We start from the raw sequence: 20076 nt of genomic DNA, 5'->3' as shown, positions 1-20076 counted from the left end.
GTTAATTGAGCAACAAGTCTTGTATCACGATGCTTTTTGTGAAAAATAAGAAGAAGAAAACTCAAACGATTAATATTATTGACTGACTGCAATCATTCATGATTTACAAGGGAGAGGAACAAATAAGAGGTAACATCTGGGACATTCTTTTAGATCAGTGATGACGATCCTATGACATACATGTCAAAGGTGACACACCACAACATTTTGGGTGACACACCAGTGTTCACCAACACCCAAGTTACCAAAGAAATTGAATGAACAAAAATACAAGAAATATGTAACCCTGCACTTATTTATTAAAACTCAGCAACAAAAAAAGTCACTGATGTTAATCAAATCAAATGCAACGTGTTCCATATTTTTTTTCAGTTCAATTCAAAACTACTGTTAAAAGTGGGGTAATTTTTTGGTGCACTATTTTAAGCCCAATTATCTGTGCACATATTTTCTCTGTTGTAAGTCACTGTTTTTTCTTTTACTTTTTAATACATAACAACACACATGATTGGACTGTATTTTTTTAAATAAATGAATATGTAAAGAATTTTTTCTTTTTGTGGTGGTGGTGGGGGTGACAAGCCAGCAGAGTCAAGATAGGCATTTTCTGAATTTTTGACATGCCAAGCCCAAAAGGTTCACCATCGCTGTTTTAGATCATGGACAAGTAAGGATTATGGCAGTGTATTTGCCATGCATGTGTGTGTTTGTGGGGGGGGGGGGGGCAAATGAGGGAGTGCCTATGCTAACACAATGCATTAGCCCCCAGTGGTGATTACTGTAAGGGCAATAGAAAATATCCTGTTGTTCTTGTGATAATCACTGTGTTATTCAGAGACATGCAGCTTAGCTGATGTCTTACCTCACTTTCCCATTTATGCAAAAAGCCCAGTTTTGTCACAGCCATACAGATCACATCTAGGCTAGTTTTTAAATCCTAGCCTAGATTTTGCCTACTGTATGACACTTTATAGCATCTGAAAATCTGTAAAATTGCTCATTCATCAACTAATAAAGATTTTGGAGAAAACAGCCTTTATTCGCCTCTTCCCTCTGGAGAAGAGGATTTACCACTAAGGAGTAACTAAGGTTCATTAAATCTAGATATGAGTGTCTGGCTATCTCTCGGGAAATTTTGTTTAAAGCTAATAATAGAGACATTCGATAAGTTCCAGAATGTTCAGGCCTGTATATCATTTACAGTCAAATAAAATACACCTGTCAAGAGACATGAGTACATTCGTAGATATGAACTTAAAACTCCTGCTGGATATTTAAGACAGCATTGCTCAGTGGAGCACTCTGATTTTGCAGTTCCTTAGTAGAATTCATATCATAAAGATGATGATCCTACCAAAAGTACTTTTTGTTGTCAAGCATCTCCCATGCATAGCAACAGCAGAAGGAATAGGCATGCTGCCTTTGTGTGGACTACAAACGAAGAAATGGTAGGAAGGTGCTATTTCTACCATGTTCAGAAGGGCTAGCAAGATTTCCCATTATCTGACATTATGCAATAGCTACAGGAGGCAGGAACTATATTACAGCTAGGAAAATAGTAAAGAAAATGGATTAGCTGGAAACAAAAACTGCACTTATCATTCTGGAGAAGAAACCGTCAGAAACATATACATTCCACAGCGATTTGGGACCAGGGGAATTTAGAATCTCGGACTGGGGTACTGCCTAATTGTAGCCAAAATATGAGGCAAAATATCAAGGTAATAACCAACTATTCCAGGATCTAAGCAAACTTTCAAATAGTTAATAATTTTGTCTTGACATGGGAAGAATGGGTTAGAAAATGTATTTTTTTTTTCACAGTCAGGACACTCGGGACTCAAAAAATAAAACATATATGGGCATCAGACCTTGCAAGACCAGAAATGTAATTAAAATAGTGGTGATACTTACAACTTGATGCAAAACACATACTCTATAGTGGTACAATAAACTTAAGGAAACACGTGGCACGGGGTGGGATAAGCAAACTTTCCACGAGAAGTTAAAGTACTTTTCATAGGCTCATAGGTAGATACAAGGCTATCTGCCCTAGGGCATTTATAAGCCTAGCCAGAGTGTATTTGGCTTCCGCCTCCCTATTAGATTAGCCTACTGTGCCTCTGTAAAGTAGGTCACAGAAGGTACCCTTTTAAGATTAGTTTACTGTGCCTCTATCTAGCAGGGACACAGAAGAGATCCCAGGGGTGAATTTGCGATTTCCCATCCACACGTCCAGATTTCGCTTGAAGAGGGTCAGCGAGGGGCTATGTCTAACATGAACTGGGATTCTATTCCAGAGTGAGGGGAGCCTCTGGGAAATGAATCTGTCCCTCCAGCAAGTCCTATTTATTTTTGTGCTAAGGTTTAGGTCCCTGGAGCGTGTAGCTCTAAGGGACTTGGATTTTTTGAGGTGAAGTATGTCCATTAATTCTGGGTTTGACATGGCTTTGTACATCAGGCATAGATCGCCTCTGAGTAGGTGGTAAGCAACTGAGTAGAGCTGGAGTTTCTTTAGTCGAGCTGCATAGGACATCTGTTTGTAGCCCATGATCCTCTTGGTGAGGTACTTTTGGGGTCTCTCCAGTTGCTGCAGGTGTCGGGTAAGGTACATCCCAAAAGGGGCATTGTATTCAATTATGGGCCTGATGAGTGACGAGTAGAGGGGCACAATGACCTCTCTTGATCTAGATGCGAACCCTTTTGTGATAAGGTGGGCTATATAGAAGGTCTTTCTAACCACTTTGGCAATGTGATTATCAAAGGAGAGATTACTATCTACGTTGGTCCACAAATCTCTAATTACTTCTTCCGTACTTAATGGATTACCACCTATGTGGTAATTTATGGGCACCTTGTTTTTCCCAAAGGGGATGACTATGCGCTTTTTAGCATTTAGCTTGAAGCCGTGGCTCTGGCACCAAGCATCCACCTCTGTGAGACCCTTTTGGAGGATGCTTGTGTCAGCTGGAGATTCGATTATGGCTCCCAGTTTGCAGTCATCTGCGAACTTTGTCAGCCATAATCCCCCGTGTTAGCCTGAACCTCAGAGAAGTATATACCAAACAAGAGAGGTCCCAGAACTGAGCCCTGTGGGACGTCACTTGTAACTGGTTTGGATTCGGACATGGCACCTGCGATTCTCACCATGTGGGTTCTATCTCTGAGCCAGTTTGCAACCCATCTTGTGATACAGGGGTTGTTATTTAAGCTGGTAAGCTTATTTATGATGCCCGAGTGGGGTATTGTGTCGAAGGCTTTTGCGAGGTCCAGGTAGGCTATGTGGACTACCTTGCTCTCATCTATGGCTTTGGTAACTGTTTCAAAGAAATCAACTATGTTTAAGAGGCAAGATCTGCCCTTAACAAAGCCGAATTGGGTAGGGTCCAGTGTCTGGAGGCTCCCAATGTGGCACCACCTTTGTAGAGTGGGACCACTGTAGCTGTACGCCATTCTTTGGGTACATATCCTGTAGTAAGGCTAAGTTTGAACAGTGACTTAATGTGAGGGTTCAGTTCTTCTTGGAGCTCATGTAAGACACAGCCTGGGACACTGTCCGGTCCCATAGATGCTGTGTTTTTTGCTTTGGAGAGGGCAGCTTTCACCTGTGCATCTGTGATGTCAGGGAGGTTACATTCAGTTGGGATAGGCATTTGCTCTTTTGTGGGGGAAGGGGGGGGGAGATTGCACTGAATCTGTCTGCCAGGATGTTGGCTATGTCTGTAGGTTCGGTATATTTTGTACCGTTATGCAACAATTCAGAGCATATCTGGGAGTTTCTGCCCATGTTCCTGACATAACTAAAGAAGGCCTTGTGATTATCTTTAGTGTCTAGGGCAATTTTTCTTTCGAAACTGGCCTTTGTTGATTTTATGAGGGATCGAAGTTTCTTGCTAATACTGATCAGAGATGCCTTCCCTTTTTGGGATTTTGCTCTGTCATGTAGTAGCTTCCTCCTTCTGTTGTATAGCTTATTTATGGCCGGGGTCCACCAGACCGGTCTCCTGTTTTTCGAGGAGTGAGTCTTGGTTTTATTTGGGATAGCACGATCCATGCATTTCTGCAGGTGCTCATATAATGCATTTGTAAAGGATTCTGCGGATTGGGCTGTATTATCCTCTGGCCCAGGGGCTTTGAAGGATTCCACCTCAGTCTTGAGAAGTGCAAAGTTGGCTTTTGAGAAATTCTTTACAGTGATTTCCTTGGCTGGAGGTGGGGATGGGATATGAATGTCCAGGGAAATTTGTTTATGGTCTGATCTTACCAATGAGGGGTTTACCTCTGGTGTGGAACATAGAGTCCCCATGTTGGTGATGACCAGGTCCAATATGTTGTTCCCTCTTGTGGGAGTGGTGACCAGTTGTTCCATTGCATTAGAGTTTATAAATTCAAGAAACCATTGGGTGAGGGTGTTTGGGCTTGAGTAGTTTTCCCAGTCAATGTTTGGGTAGTTGAAGTCCCCCAATAACATAGTGTTTGGAGAGACCTTCATATTCTCCAGTGTTCTCAGGAATACCAAGTGGGGTTCCTGTAATAGGGAGGATGTCCTGTAGCAGGCTACAAACTGAAAGGCAGTTTTGCCCACTGTTAGTTGCACATGGATGGTTTCTGATGCTTCATGCAGTGCCACTAACCTGGAGGTGTAGGTATCTTTGATGAATATAGATACTCCCCCTCCTTTTGTGCTTCGGTCCAAGTTTTGGGGCCAAAATGCATGGTATGAGTTATAACCTGGTAGTGCTGGGGTGCTCTCAGGAGCCTTGAACCAGGTTTCTGTTACTGCACAGACATCAGTTTTCTCCATACTGAGGAGAGCCTCGAGTGCGTGCATCTTGAGGTTTAGACTTCTGGCATTGAGTAGCATTACCTTTAGTTTTTTTATCCTTGGGTTGTCTATGGAGGTGGGTTTGTCCTTTGAAACTTGCCTAAAAAAGGCACTATGGGCGTGGCAAGAGCCTTGGCCAGTATACGAAAGCCTAAGGGTGACAGGTGCAAGCCATCCCTAGTGAAGCAACATGGCTTGTCGAGCATGTCATCCCAGGATGACAGACACTGGATCCCCTTTGAATGACACCACTACTTTAGCCAATTGTTGAAACTGATCATTTGGTCTTTATACTTTGGCATCATTCTTGGTGAGGGCAAGATGCTACTCAAGGTCAGGGTCATACCAGCATGGGCTATATGGTAAGAGAGCTTCTCTATGTCTCTTTTCATGTAGTCCAGGGAGGTACGACTCAGGTCATTCACACCAGCATGGACAATGACGGAGTCATACTTGTACTTGCTTTGGAGTGACCTGAGTGCTTGCATTATGTGGCGGATCCTGGCACCCAACAGGCAGATTACAGTGACCTTCTCCTTGTTCAGTCTGGTGAGCGGGACGTCAGTGTGCCGGACAGTAGAGTCCCCTATAACAAGTGTATTTGGTGTGTTGTTTGGCCTTAAGGGCTGTGACTGTGAGGCACACTGATTTTGTGAGATATGTGATTTGTGTGTATTGTTGAGAGATTGGCTGTTGCTTGGATATCTGCTTAGGAGGTCTTTGCTGTTTAGGCAGATTTTTATTTAGAGCCTCTGAGTATGTTTTTGTGTATTTATGTGTTGGGTATGCAGATGCAATAGGTCTGTGTGAGACTAGATTTGTGGTGTGGGTGGTTACCTTTTCCTCCTGACTGACTGTGCCAGTCTTGGGTTGAGAGAGCTCTGCCTCCAGTTTGGCTGTATAACTGTATCTCTCACATGTATTAGAGTTTGTTGGAAGGAGGAGAGGGTTCTCTGTGTACATAAGGCAATTGTAACATTGCCTCAAAATTCCCAGATTCACCAGCTGGACTGGAGAGTAACCTTGAAACTGACCCTTGGACATACCAGATTAGCATAGGGAACTGTTTTTTTACTGATCAGATTAGGGAAGGGAACTGATTTTTCACTTGATAAGGAAGGACCAATTGGGAACCTAATACTTATGAGAAGTCAAGGAGGGTGTAGTGCTTTAGTTAGTTAGTGTTTCCTTATAAGAGCTGAGCAAGTGCAGGGCTTTAGAAAGAGAATAGAGTGATTACTTTGAGAGTTTGAACAGTTCTAAGGGGAAAAGTGAAGAGCAGACTTTGTGGAGCCTGGAATAGTTTAAACCTGTTTAGGCGGCGTTGCCCGATGCTGCTCAGTGCGCAAAACCGCGCAAAAAGAGAGTTGTAGGGTTTTAAGAGAGAGAGATCAAGGAGTTTAGAATTGACCCAAAATGGCCAATAAAACTACAGCTTCTAGGTAGTAACCACTCCTCCAGGGACAGGCAGACTGTTCAGTGTTAACCACTCCCACTGGTGAACACAGAGACTTCTCTTTAGCCCAAGCAAGCACTGGCCTTCTAGAAACTTCCAAACAGTTCAGAACAGCAAATTTGTAACTGAACTTTCTTAACTTTAAGAAAGTGGGAAAAAAGCAAGATTTTTTTTGTTTTTTTTTTTTTTTTGTTGTAGTTTAAAGGTAGCAGAGATACACAAGCAGCAAAATAATCACAACAGTGCAATAAATGACCCCACACTTGAGTGCTAGGCCAAAATCAGGTAAAATGCAGTTTTTAGAGAAAAAAAGGATTTTAAATTAAGTGCAACACAGGAAATGCAGTAAACAGGCTCTAGATGTGTTCCAAGTACTGTTACTGTTACAGATATAAACTTTAGCAAGCCGGAAAATGCCAAAAAGTAGGCGGCAAAGCAGTAAAACTTAACAAAAAATCAGAAGAAAATACTTAAAATCACAAAAGTGGCTCCTTTTCTTCTCTCAGCATTTTCTCCCCTTGGTAGGTGCTTCAGCAACAACTAGCAAGCCTGAAAAGATGCCAAAACCACGAGGCAGCCGGGTTTTTAGAGAGACAAATCAAGGAGTTTAGAATTGACCCAAAATGGCCAATAAAACTACAGCTTCTAGGTAGCAATTTACTAGCAACTTACAGAGAAGTCTCATAATTGCGAAACAGGTATGAAATTCACATGGTGTATACTATTACTTGGCCAGTAAACTAAGCAGCAGTGAATGCAGATAGTGAATCTTTTCTCAAACATAACACTATTCCCGTCATGTAATTCACCTATTTTAGATATATACATAGATGGCAGCATTCCCTGCAGACATTAAACTAAAGATCTGGGAAGCACAGTTATTCACACTGGAGGTGTGAACAACACAGGCTATTTACAAATGGTATAGGACTGTATAAAAAAACAGGAATTATTGTGATGGGATCGCTGACACAACCAAATTGACAACAAGAACTCCTGTTCCTAGCAGCTTTGATGTACATTTTGGTTATTGAGTATTCCTCTAAAAGCTATCAAGATGGCAACATACCCTCAGAATGGTTTAGAATAATAATTACTATAATTCTAGCATCAGTTTTTAAATTTTAGAGGAAAGCAATGAATGATTAAAACAAAATAAAGCTCACGGATGTCACTCGGAAAAGATTTAATTCACCACAAACAAAAATAAAATGAATTAAATTAATAAATTAAATTAATACACGTATAATAGTAGTACTTAGCGCTTTCACCCTACATAACATAAGGGCATCTTCAGAGTACAAATACTAATTGGAACACACTGCATTTAAATAAAAAACCAGTAACCAAAGTCGTCTTTGATAGGTTGTACAATTAACTAACCATCAGTAATTTAAAAACATATATACCTAATTTAAGTATATATCACAGTGTTTATATATAAAACAATTTATCAACTAATGTGAACATATATATCTGATTCTCGTAACATGTAATCCCTCACTACACCTAAGGTATTCACTCAACCTGTAAAAATTGTAATAATAATAATAATAATATTAAAATTCAATAAAACATGTTTATACATATACATATATACAACCAGAGAAGGAAACAGACAAAGAGGTTTCACCATTCATATAGTACTGTAAAAATAGAATGTTAAAAATATATATGTATAAATAAAAAGTATTACTACACAGATATGTGTTTATAATAGTATAAAATACATAGCATAAACTAAATAGCAATTTCAACAAACCTGTCTTCAGTTACCCTAATTCATATATCTTACAGAATTAATAATGATAATGTATGCGTATAAGTAGTATAAATAATTAAATAATTAATCACAAATATAAATATGAACCATTATAATAAATATTAATTGTATAAAAACTAAAAATAGGTATAAAAATGTCTATGTTTATAAAACCATATACTGTGTTGTGATGTGTTAAACAACTTGGTGTTGTATCAAATAACTTGAGATTTTAATTTTAAAATACTAGATATGGAAATGTGATCATTAATGCCTGGAAATGTACCTGCATTTAGTCTCAACTGCCAAATAACTTCTTTGGCTTCTAGTAAAACATTAAAATCACCACCTTTGTAAGTTTCTGTAGAAATTCTATCTATAACAAAGAATATGAATTTTTTGAAGTTGTGACATTTAGTACTGTGAACATATAAGGAATTCACAATTCTTTTGTTTTTTATATCCCTATTGTGTTCCATTACACGCTCCTTTAATTTCCTTATAGTTTTGCCCACATAGAATGCTGGGCATGATGTACATGAAGCTAAATAAATCACCATTTTTGTGTTGCAGCTACAGTGTCCAGCACATCTAATGGATCTTCCATAACCTTGAACCATAACATATGGTCCATCATTTATAAACTTGCAACATTTTGCAAAACCCACATTTGTTCATTTTAGACAAATTAAATGTGTTGTCACTACTATTGTGTTCCATGTATTGTTTTAAATTCATGCCTCGGCTAAAACTAATCCTAGGAACAGATCCTATCGTAAAGTAAACCAAGTTGTTTAACACATCACAACACAGTATATGGTTTTATAAACATAGACATTTTTATACCTATTTTTAGTTTTTATACAATTAATATTTATTATAATGGTTCATATTTATATTTGTGATTAATTATTTAATTATTTATACTACTTATACGCATACATTATCATTATTAATTCTGTAAGATATATGAATTAGGGTAACTGAAGACAGGTTTGTTGAAATTGCTATTTAGTTTATGCTATTTATTTTATACTATTTCAAACACATATCTGTGTAGCAATACTTTTTATTTATACATATATATTTTTACAGTACTATATGAATGGTGAAACCTCTTTGTCTGTTTCCTTCTCTGGTTGTATATATGTATATGTATAAACATGTTTTATTGAATTTTAATATTATTATTATTATTATTACAATTTTTACAGGTTGAGTGAATACCTTAGGTGTAGTGAGGGATTACATGTTACGAGAATCAGATATATATGTTCACATTAGTTGATAAATTGTTTTATATATAAACACTGTGATATATACTTAAATTAGGTATATATGTTTTTAAATTACTGATGGTTAGTTAATTGTACAACCTATCAAAGACGACTTTGGTTACTGGTTTTTTATTTAAATGCAGTGTGTTCCAATTAGTATTTGTACTCTGAAGATGCCCTTATGTTATGTAGGGTGAAAGCGCTAAGTACTACTATTATACGTGTATTAATTTAATTTATTAATTTAATTCATTTTATTTTTGTTTGTGGTGAATTAAATCTTTTCCGAGTGACATCCGTGAGCTTTATTTTGTTTTAATAGTTTGCTCAGTCACGTTGGTTTTTGAAAGCAATGAATGCTTGGTTACGGATGCTTACTGAAATTTTTAACAGCTTTGAAGCTTTGTTGCATAAAATGATTCCCCAAACAATTATGAAAAGAATATGCCATCACTTTTCTGTTTTGTTTCCAATGATATGTTATATAAATCATATTTTAGAAAAACATATTAACCATGAGGAGACATTTGAGATTATTAATAATATCTAAAACAAGTTAGAGTACATTAATGATTAGACGGTTTATAAATGGATGGCTATCAGAAAGTTGTTGCAAAGAAAGTTATTGTTTTGAGGTATGTCTGTTTAAATGTTGTAAGACAGAACAGTGGATTTTAAAAGAACTGTTGAAGGTGGTTTCACAAAAATAATTAATTGAGTCAGGCCATATGTGGTCAGGATGGAAAATTATATTTATTTGCTTTTAATTGCATTTATATGGTAACCACTTAGAAACATTAAGTATCACTGCCTCTTGTCATGGTCACCGTTGAGTGCTGCCAAGTTAAGTAACTTCTTGAGAGTCACATCATCTGCTAATCACTACTGGGGGAAAAAAATCAGGACCAGAGGATGAATCTAAATGGTAGATTACAGCCTTAATGCTTTGCTGTAAACCACTATGCTTGCATCTGTTAACTTGCATGTCTTGTAGTCTTAGTGGTACAACACATAACACACTTGCTTTTGATGCAGTAGGCAGCGGGTTCTACTCCCACCAAGTTAAATGATTGCTGACATTCCAGTGTAGCATAAAATGGGTGCTTCACTTCTAAGAGTGTTCTTCTTTGGATGAGAAGTTAAACCGCAACCCCATCTGCTTGGTGGTAGCTCAGGTGAATGTAAAAGATCCCATAGCACCTGTCAAAAGGATTAGGGAAGCTCCCTCATGCCCTGGCTAAATTTCCCCTGATAGTATAACTACCTCAGGTCTTCATTGAAAAGAAGCTACTCCCCTAATGGGACTAACCTGGTCAACAAAGGATAATACTAGGTCAGGAAAGTGAAGTGAGATTAAGCATGTCTGGTCCACTCAAAATGAGAATAATGCAAACCACATTTCACTAGAACTGATGAAATGATTAGCTCCATGAAGATGCAGTAGGTCATGCCTGGCAAGGAGGGATAAAGGGAATCTAGGTCATGTTTCGGATAACTTTGGACATCAAAGAGCAGTCTGTACTTGGACAGAATAGATTTATTATTTATGTATTTATTTGTCTTTGTTGAGTGGGAAAGTCCAGCTGGACAGAGACCATTTTCAGAGTTCCATCACGGGACATTTATATTAACAAGTGAATTTCAGACAGGTTTCAGAAGAAAACAACAGTTACATTCCATATTAAAGCAAACAAAGTTACAAGACAAGTATATACAGGAAGATATTTTCAAAAAATATGTATAAGTCTATACAGTTCTGTTAGCTCTAAATTCTTGCAGGAATTAAATGGATTTATGCTGCAGAAAGAAAACTGTTGTAAAGACGTTTATTGTTTTTAGATTTCAGTACAGAAAGGTCTGTAAAGAGATCAAGAGATATACTGAAGACTAAAGTTGAGAAAAAAGTCTTAAAATTATGTAGGAGGGAAGATATTAATATTGTGTAGGAGGACAGTGTCAATAGCACATGAATGAGAGTACAGGGTATATGATTAATTCTTTCTAGGTTGTCTATTCCAAAATGATACACCTGGAAGGTTTATAACTTGGGTATATAAGGAATGCATGACAGGGATAGAGTGGTAAATGGGAGTCAATAAGAAAAATATAAGAAGTAATTTTAAAAAAGAAGAGTATTTATTCAAGTGCTGGAGGGAAAGTTGTTAGGGGGTCTATTGATTCAAGAACAGGAGGGAAAAGTTAGGGAGGGGTAATAAGAAGTCTGTGCTTTCACTAGAGGTCTCAACCTGGTAATGAACATGAGCATGACCAGGATTGGGTAAGGTATTGTTTGAGTGGGATTTTATAGCTTGAGACTTTGTTACTCATTTTACTTGTGTATGGATGATGCGTCACAGTTTGGAGATATAACAGGTGTATGGTGAGTCCCATGATGAATTATTTGCCATACTAGTTCTTATCACCAGAACAGAGGCCTCTTATGGAGATGGAGAGCAATAATGTGTATTTTTTAATGCAGGGCATTTTTCAAGATAATATATCAGTTTGTATGCCATAACTAGCTGAAAGGTATGTGCAGTAGTTGTTAAGCTCTAGCTAATTTAGCTGCTTAAGGCTCGGCAATGGTGGGTTCAGGATGTAGTGCTAGTGGCAGTTTTAGCAACGTTTTTGTAACTTTGGATGTTAGTGTAGGAATTAGGTTTGAAAGGATAGGGGAGGCATGTAAGAGGGTTGAAAACAAACAGGATGAAGCTAGGTTTTTTTTGGTGGGTCTGCAAGATTTTGGCCTTGTAAAGGGAAACAAGTTTCTAGTGTGTGTTTTTAATTGTTTGAAAAATATGTACATCAAATTTAAGATAGCAATCTATTACAATGTCCTTGATTTAGTATGTGGCACTGCCTAAATTGTAGCATTATTTACAGATGTAACTGCGATGGCCATGCCCTGGCACAGCAATCAAGGAGCCTCAATCCTCACCACTAACACCAGAGAGGGTGTCTCATATAAGAGGAAAGGATAACAAATATACACAGTAAAGTACAATTTCCCTTAAGTATACACAGAGATCATAGTCAGTCTGGGGCTGGTTGCTCCCTTGCTCTCCAGGTCCCCAATAAGACTCCCCACTGGTACAGCTATAGGGTCCAGATCTCAGCCTAGCTGGCAAGCTAACCTCCAGTACCCTGCCTGTCCAACTAGTGCTTCGTGTCCCTGCCCAAGTAGCTGACACACTTTGAGATAAGTATTTATACAACTTCACAGACACTCCTGGGAAAGTCTGACACAGATTCTCCAGCTGTGCCCCTTTACCCGGACTATACAGTAGTAATTACTGCCACCACCAGCTAATAATTATCAGCTACCCAAAGGCCCTTAAAAGGGATCCAATTATTGCTGTGCAATATTATTATCCAATTGTTAATGTGACTAATCAGTCAAGGCTTATTAGAGTGGCCTTGTACAATAAACTCTATAAATATGCAATGTACTCTAGAGCTCAATTATCTCTACATAAACCAGCCATAGTTGAAAGGTTTTACAATATTTAATAATAAATACCAAAAACACAAGACAATACAATTAAACCACAGTGCTACTCAAGAGTTTGGAGATCACACAGAAACTTAAAATAATTCCGTAGTACTGTTCTGACATAACAGAAAAACACTTAGTCTAATATTTGTAGTCCTAGCTATTTCTACAAGAAAACATACTTCTAAGATAACTTACTTATATAGAGCAAGGCAGTGCTGAGCTGAATAGTCAAGGCAAAATGCTTAATAATCTCTGGTTTTCACTGTTTAAATTGAAACTGCAGTTCTTTTAAAACATTACATCATTTGTTTACACTTTCCTGGTTCCCAGGCCACAGAAACTACATTTACATTATTTTACACATAGAGCAATAAAGGACATTCCACATGTAAATTCTGGTCATTAACTTTAGCATTAAAACAATAGGCAGGTTGATTACTCCAGACTTATCGACTCCAAATTCTAACTTCAAAGGACATACAAAACATAATTTTAATTTCAAAGAACATTTGAAATGCTTGGCTTAGTTTTCCTTACAGCAGATGGCAATGTTTATACAATCTTGAAGTCCACATGTAAATTCTGGTCATTAACTTTAGACTTAATACAATAGGCAGGATGATTACTCCAGAGTCACTGACTCCAAATTCTAACTCCAAAGGACATACAAAACATAATTTTAATTTCAAAGAACATTTGAAATGCTTGGCTTAGTTTTTCTTACAGCAGATGGCAATGTTGATACAATCTTGAAGTTCACATTTTACAGTGTTTTCTTTCATTTAAGAAACAAGCCTGTATTTTATATTTATATTTACAAATAATTATGTATCAAATTGTATTTGACTATGCTGGCAGCCTTCACCCCTTCTCTACCAGTCTTCACAGTAACCAAGAAAGACTGTTTTTGATTGAGATAATGTTTTGGGGTGAATAGTATCAGTTTTGTTTTATTGGGACTGAGCAGCAGGTTTTTAAATTTTCAGCCAGGTTTCAATTGAAGAGAATGAAATTTGAGTGATTTCTTAGAGTTTGGGTGTTGTGGGGGCTGTACATATTAACTCTGAATCATCTGCTTATTGTACTATATTTGCCTGGTCTATGGCGGTTTGAAGGGGTCCTGGTATAGTAACTGGGGGAGATGAGGAGTAGCCCTGATGCCATTTGACTGCTTGTTGTCTTCCAGGTAGGTAACTAAAGAACCATGTATGGGAAGATTGAGAGAGGGAGAGACTACTAGGCTAATAGTGAGTAGATATTGATGTGATAGTTTCAAAAGGTTTGGATAAGTCTAGGAACATGGTTGACACTAGTTTATCATTGATCCTGTGCTGGTTTATAGTGTTGGTGAAGTGAAGAAGGGCAGTAGTTGTACTGCAGTGTAGTTTGTATGCATGTTGCATTTCAGAGAGAAGATTATTTTAATACATTTATCAAGTGTTTTTGATAGGGGTAAGAGGGCTGAAGTTATTAAATTCTGTACATGTGCCAGCTTTGTGTAAAGGTATAATAAAGGATTTTTCCAAATGGAATGAACATATTTTTCAGATTTAGATCTAGTTATCAATAAAAAAGACCAGAAAAGCAATTACAACTGCAACCAATTTTAAAGAGTTGGTTAGCAGCTACGTTGGTTGGTTTTAGATTATGCAGGGGTTTTAGCATATGTAGGAGTTTGTAATGGTGGATGTAATCCATGTTTAACTGACTTGCAATGAACTGATATGTGCCATACTTGAAGAGAATGGACAGAGTAGTTCTGATCATATTTGGCTCATTCCAAATTAATTTATGTAGAAGATGCTTAAGTAGAGGAAAGGTAAGCTATTAATGTGTTAGTGAAAACAGAATGATGCAACCTATACATGCCCAGGGCAAATGGATACATCTTAAGCAACTCATAACTCAGTTATAGAACACTGGTGCAAACCACATTATTTCTACAGGGTTGATGTACTAATAATGGACTGTGTATGGCTTACAAAGTACAGAACTGCCAGACTATACTTGGTCATGAAAAATAAGGGATGCTAAACTATGATTGGATGAGATACAACAAAATGGTGTGGGTCATGCCTGGCCAAGTGGGCAGTAGAAATGAGCCTCAGCTAAAAATATAATACAGGAATAAGAGAATCATTATATGGAGAGTCATGATATAATTTCCATGGATGAAAAAAGTACTGGATATGCATGACACTAGGTGGTGAGGTACTTGGTAGAATACAGTGCAAAATGTTTCCCTGACTGTCTGAGAATAAATACCAAACTTGCAGCCTTATTGGATATTCAGCTACAAAATGTTGAGGTTGAAAGTGCGGGTTGGATATCACTGTTTCAAGCAATAACATGCATAAAGAGACAAATAAGGAAGGCCAGGCAGAAATAAGATGAAGATATAGCATGATTATAAATTTAACTAATGGATGGACATTTAGTGTGACTATTAAACTACAAAAAAACAAACAGTTATTAACAAACAGGAGGCAATAATGACTGCAGACTCTAGAAGAGGCCAGAAAGAAGAAGAGGCAAGGAAGGCAGGAGGAAAAGACTATCTAAAAACACAAGCCCCAACAGCTCCTCTATTTGTGCAGGATCCATGTAAGCATGTCCAAGTTTAAACAAATCTTCATGCAGGCAAGGTCTGGGTCTGGCAACATGGGAAGCATGATGGGATGAAACCAATGAAAATGACTGTCCACTCGTGTCAGCATTAGGTGAAGGAAAGGAATACAAAAAGAATAGTTGCTGATTTAACACAAGTTTATATGTGCCTGCTCTCTTGAACCTTGATCTTACACTGGGTTTATATCACCGTATCAAGTTTTCAGAGACTCGAAATTCAAATGGTCGGGACCATATGTTTGAATTTCAGAAAACTTGAAAGAATATGTTCAAATTTCAGAAAACTTGAAAGAAAAAAATAAATTTGTGTTGTTGCAGGGGGGTAAATTCCCTGATCCCCACTATACTGTGATCGCCATACAAATGCTTCAATGGGGACTTTAAACTTATCCTGACTATAGTGTGTTTTTGCAGGGGCTGTGGGGAGTGCAGGGAGGCTTGTATCTCATGCAAAAATGTAGATTTTTTTTTTTTGAGTAGCAAAATTCAAAAAGGTGATACAAATGCACTAGAGTCAAGCAGGCAATAAGCGTTGAATGTTAAAGAAAATCCAGCTATTAAACTGATAACTAAAACAATTTGATATCTGCAATGTCTCCTTTTCCTGCTGCCCAATAAAGTATTCAGATGAACTATAGTGAGATTATTAAGATAATACTAAAAGAAGCATAATTTGTTAGGTAAAAAAAGACAGCAAAGCTGGGCAGATTCTGCAGTGCTTCTTCTGACCAAGTGTGTAATGAAGAATATATTTTTCAATCAGCAGAATGTCTGCCTCTCAAAGTTAAGTTTAAAACCAAAGAACATACCTGCCTGTGTTGATTACAAAAAAGTCATTAACCACTGATTTTCAAACTCTTTTGCATTTTATACATTTGTTGACCAGGTAAGCCCACGAAACACAAATGTCTGCTTAAAGGGGCAACACAGGAGTGCTGGCTGGTTAATTGCCTTGCTTACAGTTATACAATAACCAAATGGAGGAGAAGAGAATCAAACCATGCATTCCGGGGTACAGGAAACAGCTCCTACTCTTTGTCTTCTGCACTGACTGCCTGGTTGTGGTGATATTACTGACAGATTGTGCAATGAGCTTCCATACAAGTGCATATTTATACCTTATGTCTCACATTATCTGTCACAGTTACATAAATGCTAAGCCATCATTAAACATCCACAGCTTCCTCATGTGTGACACTTATCAGTCATACAACAATAAATCAAAGCATGTGCCCATTAAACAAAAGTAATATTACCATTAAATATACAATTACATTGGTGAATATTACAAGATCACTCACACTGCATCTTCTGGCATGCATGGTACAGCCTCTCCTTTACACCGATTGTAAATTTGTACCAAACTACCTCATTTATCTTTATGCAATGCCAAGGCATTCTATGCTCCTGCCACCTTCCTTCAAGACAAACTGGATTTATTTAATCTGAAATATGTATTTTATTTTCACTCACAAATAAATATTTTATTTTCACTCAAAAATACCTTTGTTCTGCTTTTATTGTGTGATGTGAAAGCAGTCCATGTTCTAAAAACAGGTAGTTTATTTTACCTGCTCAGCATAAAAACCAGCAAAGGCTAGACAAGAAAATTATTAAATTGTTAAATTTAATAATTTCATATGCATTCACATCAGTAACTGCTACAGATTCACATGAACTGCTACCCCTGATGGATTACAGCATTTATTCTGACTGCTGATGAAAAGGTTTTGACATATTAACATAATGCTATAATTTAGCTGATGTTTATTAGATCACTGATGGACCCTGTAGTACAGAACTGCTGAAGACAACTTTGCTTGCTAATCTAATAACTCTTTCATGCTGTTAGCCTGGGAAATTTTCACATAATTTATTACTTGTCCCAGCAATAAGACACTCTCGGAATCAAAGAACAAGAGCAACTCTAACGTTATTCTGTGGTACTTAGAAATGTGTATGCAATGCATATAAATAATGATACAGACCTGCTATCATGAAAAATAGCTGAATTCTTTAAAGAAAAAAGTCTAATTGAGACATTAAAAGCAAGATAATCTGGCCAGGGGTGAATAGCCCTTATGAATCAAACTGCCTGGAAAGGTCACAGAGGCAATAGTTATATATACCCTTGCAGTGCCTGCAATGTCAAATGCCTTGTGTTATGTAAAGGTATTAATGGTGCTCTTAGCTGTTGTACTGCCATTTACCATTATTTTTTTTTGTTCTGTGTTTCTTAAATGCAGTTTCACACAACATAAAATTAAATATAAATGTAGGAGAAGAGCATCCCTTTATTTTTAGTATGGATGCATAAGCCAAGCTAAAACAATTTGAGACATGAGTTTACATGCAAAGATCTGTTTCACATATGCATGCACTACAAACAGAACTGCATAGAGCTACCATTTACTAATGGCATGTGTTAGAAAAAGTATTAGAAATGCTATCTGACATAATGACTATGTTGATTAATCATAATAAGACAGATCATTGTGAATGCTGAAACAAAAACCACGATCATTAAGCTGATTCAAAACAAACAGATGTTAAAAAACTGCTGTCTTCAGCAGGTCTGTACTACTTGGTCCATCAGTTTTCAAATAAACAACTAAATGATAGCATTATGTTAATGTGTCAAAATCTTTTCATCAGCAGTCAGAATAAATGCTATAATCCATCAGGAATAGTTGAAAAAACCTCCAAATGCAAGCTTCACTAAGAAAGTGGAAATAAGTATGTTTTTGTAATATGTGCATTCAGAATGAATAATAAATAAATTGTATATTTAAATCCTTTACACTTTCGAAACAAAATGGTCTAAATGTATAACTAGCAGATCAAAAAAATAAAAACTTTGCCCCTAATGTTCATTAACAGCATCATGCCTGAAAATCTAGAAATATTTCCAAATCTAGTTCCTTTTGTCCTAATGTCCCTTATCAAAGTGGCAAGAAGAAAGAAAGAAATTGTCAAAGGTATTTTTTACAGCATGTACCTTTGTTGAACATGGTAGGAAACTAGTGTAAGTGTGTGTGTGTGTGCGCGCGTGTGTGTGTGTGTGTGTGTGTGTGTGTGTGTGTGTGTGTGTGTGTGTGTGTGTGTGTGTGTGTGTGTGTATGAGGTTGTATGAGCTTGTGTGCATGTATGAGGAATGATGCCCATGAAGATGTATGTCATCCAAGTCAGGGGTACAGAGAAGGAAGAGTGTTTATACAGAAAATTAAGTGGCAACATCATAGCAAAGATGGTGTCTGGTATTTCTCTTTGTCTGATTTTATTGTTCATGTGATGTAACTGAGTGTTGCAAACATAACTATGCATAATTTATCCAACTCATACTGCATACTTGGTACAGATGTATGCTCCTTATCCTACATTTGACTGAGTGCTAAATGGATGAGGTTTAAACTTGTTGAGTTTTGGTCCCTGATGTTAAACACCCTGAAAACATTTTTGTTCTGTAGGAAATCACTGCTGGTGTGCCAAGGTCCTTTGAGAGTGAGTCAGCATATATCTGTTTTTCTATTTTCTCCATAATTGTGTGACTTTGTAATTAGTATACATAAGTATGTGGGTTTACAGGTTCATAGATGTGTACTAGGCTAATGACTACTCGGGCCTTTTGAAGCCTAGCTATACATCCCAAATCTCTGACAAGTTCTGGTACCCTTCTTACGTGTAAGCAGGTACTTGGGAGATGAAACATTTACAAGCAGGGGTCTCGGAGATGAGCCATTTGCAGGCTGCCTGTGACAATTAGAAACCTAGGTGCCAGACTAGGGATGAATTTCCTGTTCCCCATCCAATTATCCAAGTTACATTTGAGTTGGTTTAGGGAGGAACTCTTCCTGACATGGATGGGGGGACTGTTCCAGAGAAAGAGTAGTCTCTGAGATACATAATTATCTCTCCAACATATCCTATTTATTTCACAGACAAGGCTTAAGTCTTTAAAATGGGTAATTCTAGTGCAGTTTGTTTTGTAGATATGCAGAAGGTCCATCATAGTGGGGTCTGACAATACCTTGTATATCAGGCATAGATGTCCCCTCAACAGACTGTAGGCGGCAGGGCTTTGAAGTTGTCTGCAAAGGACATGTTACGTATGCCCTGTATTCTTCTATGAATGTTCCAGTTGTTGGATTTGCCTGGCTAGATACATGCCAAAGTGATCACTGTACTCGTTGATAGGTCTGATGAATGCTGAATACAGTGGAACATTAACCAGCTTGGACCTAGATACCAAACTTTTGTTTATAAGTTGCACAGCATAGAATGATTTCCTCCCTAGTGTAAACACATAATGGTCAAAGGCTAGATTACTGTCTATGTGTGTCCCCAAGTCTTTGACTACTGGGTCAACTCTTAGGGGTGTGTTGTCAATATGATAAGTACCAGGGGTGGATGACTTCTTGAAGAATACTATTATGCATTTCTTGGCATTTAGATTTAGTCCATGGGTCTGACACCAGTTATTTGTCTGTGCAAGCCCTTTCTAGAGAACATTTGTGTCAGTGGTGATTTCTATGACCTGAATGATGCTATTGTTCATTTCTTGGCATTTAGTTTTAGTCCATGGCTCTGACACAAGTTATTTGTCTGTCTAAGCCCTTCCTGGAGAACATTTGT

This window comes from Protopterus annectens, chromosome 1.part2 (assembly GCF_019279795.1).
Source record: "Protopterus annectens isolate FY-2018-M chromosome 1.part2, PAN1.0, whole genome shotgun sequence".
NCBI classification, from domain to species: Eukaryota; Metazoa; Chordata; order Ceratodontiformes; family Protopteridae; genus Protopterus; species Protopterus annectens.
Note: the sequence above shows the minus strand (reverse complement) of the source record.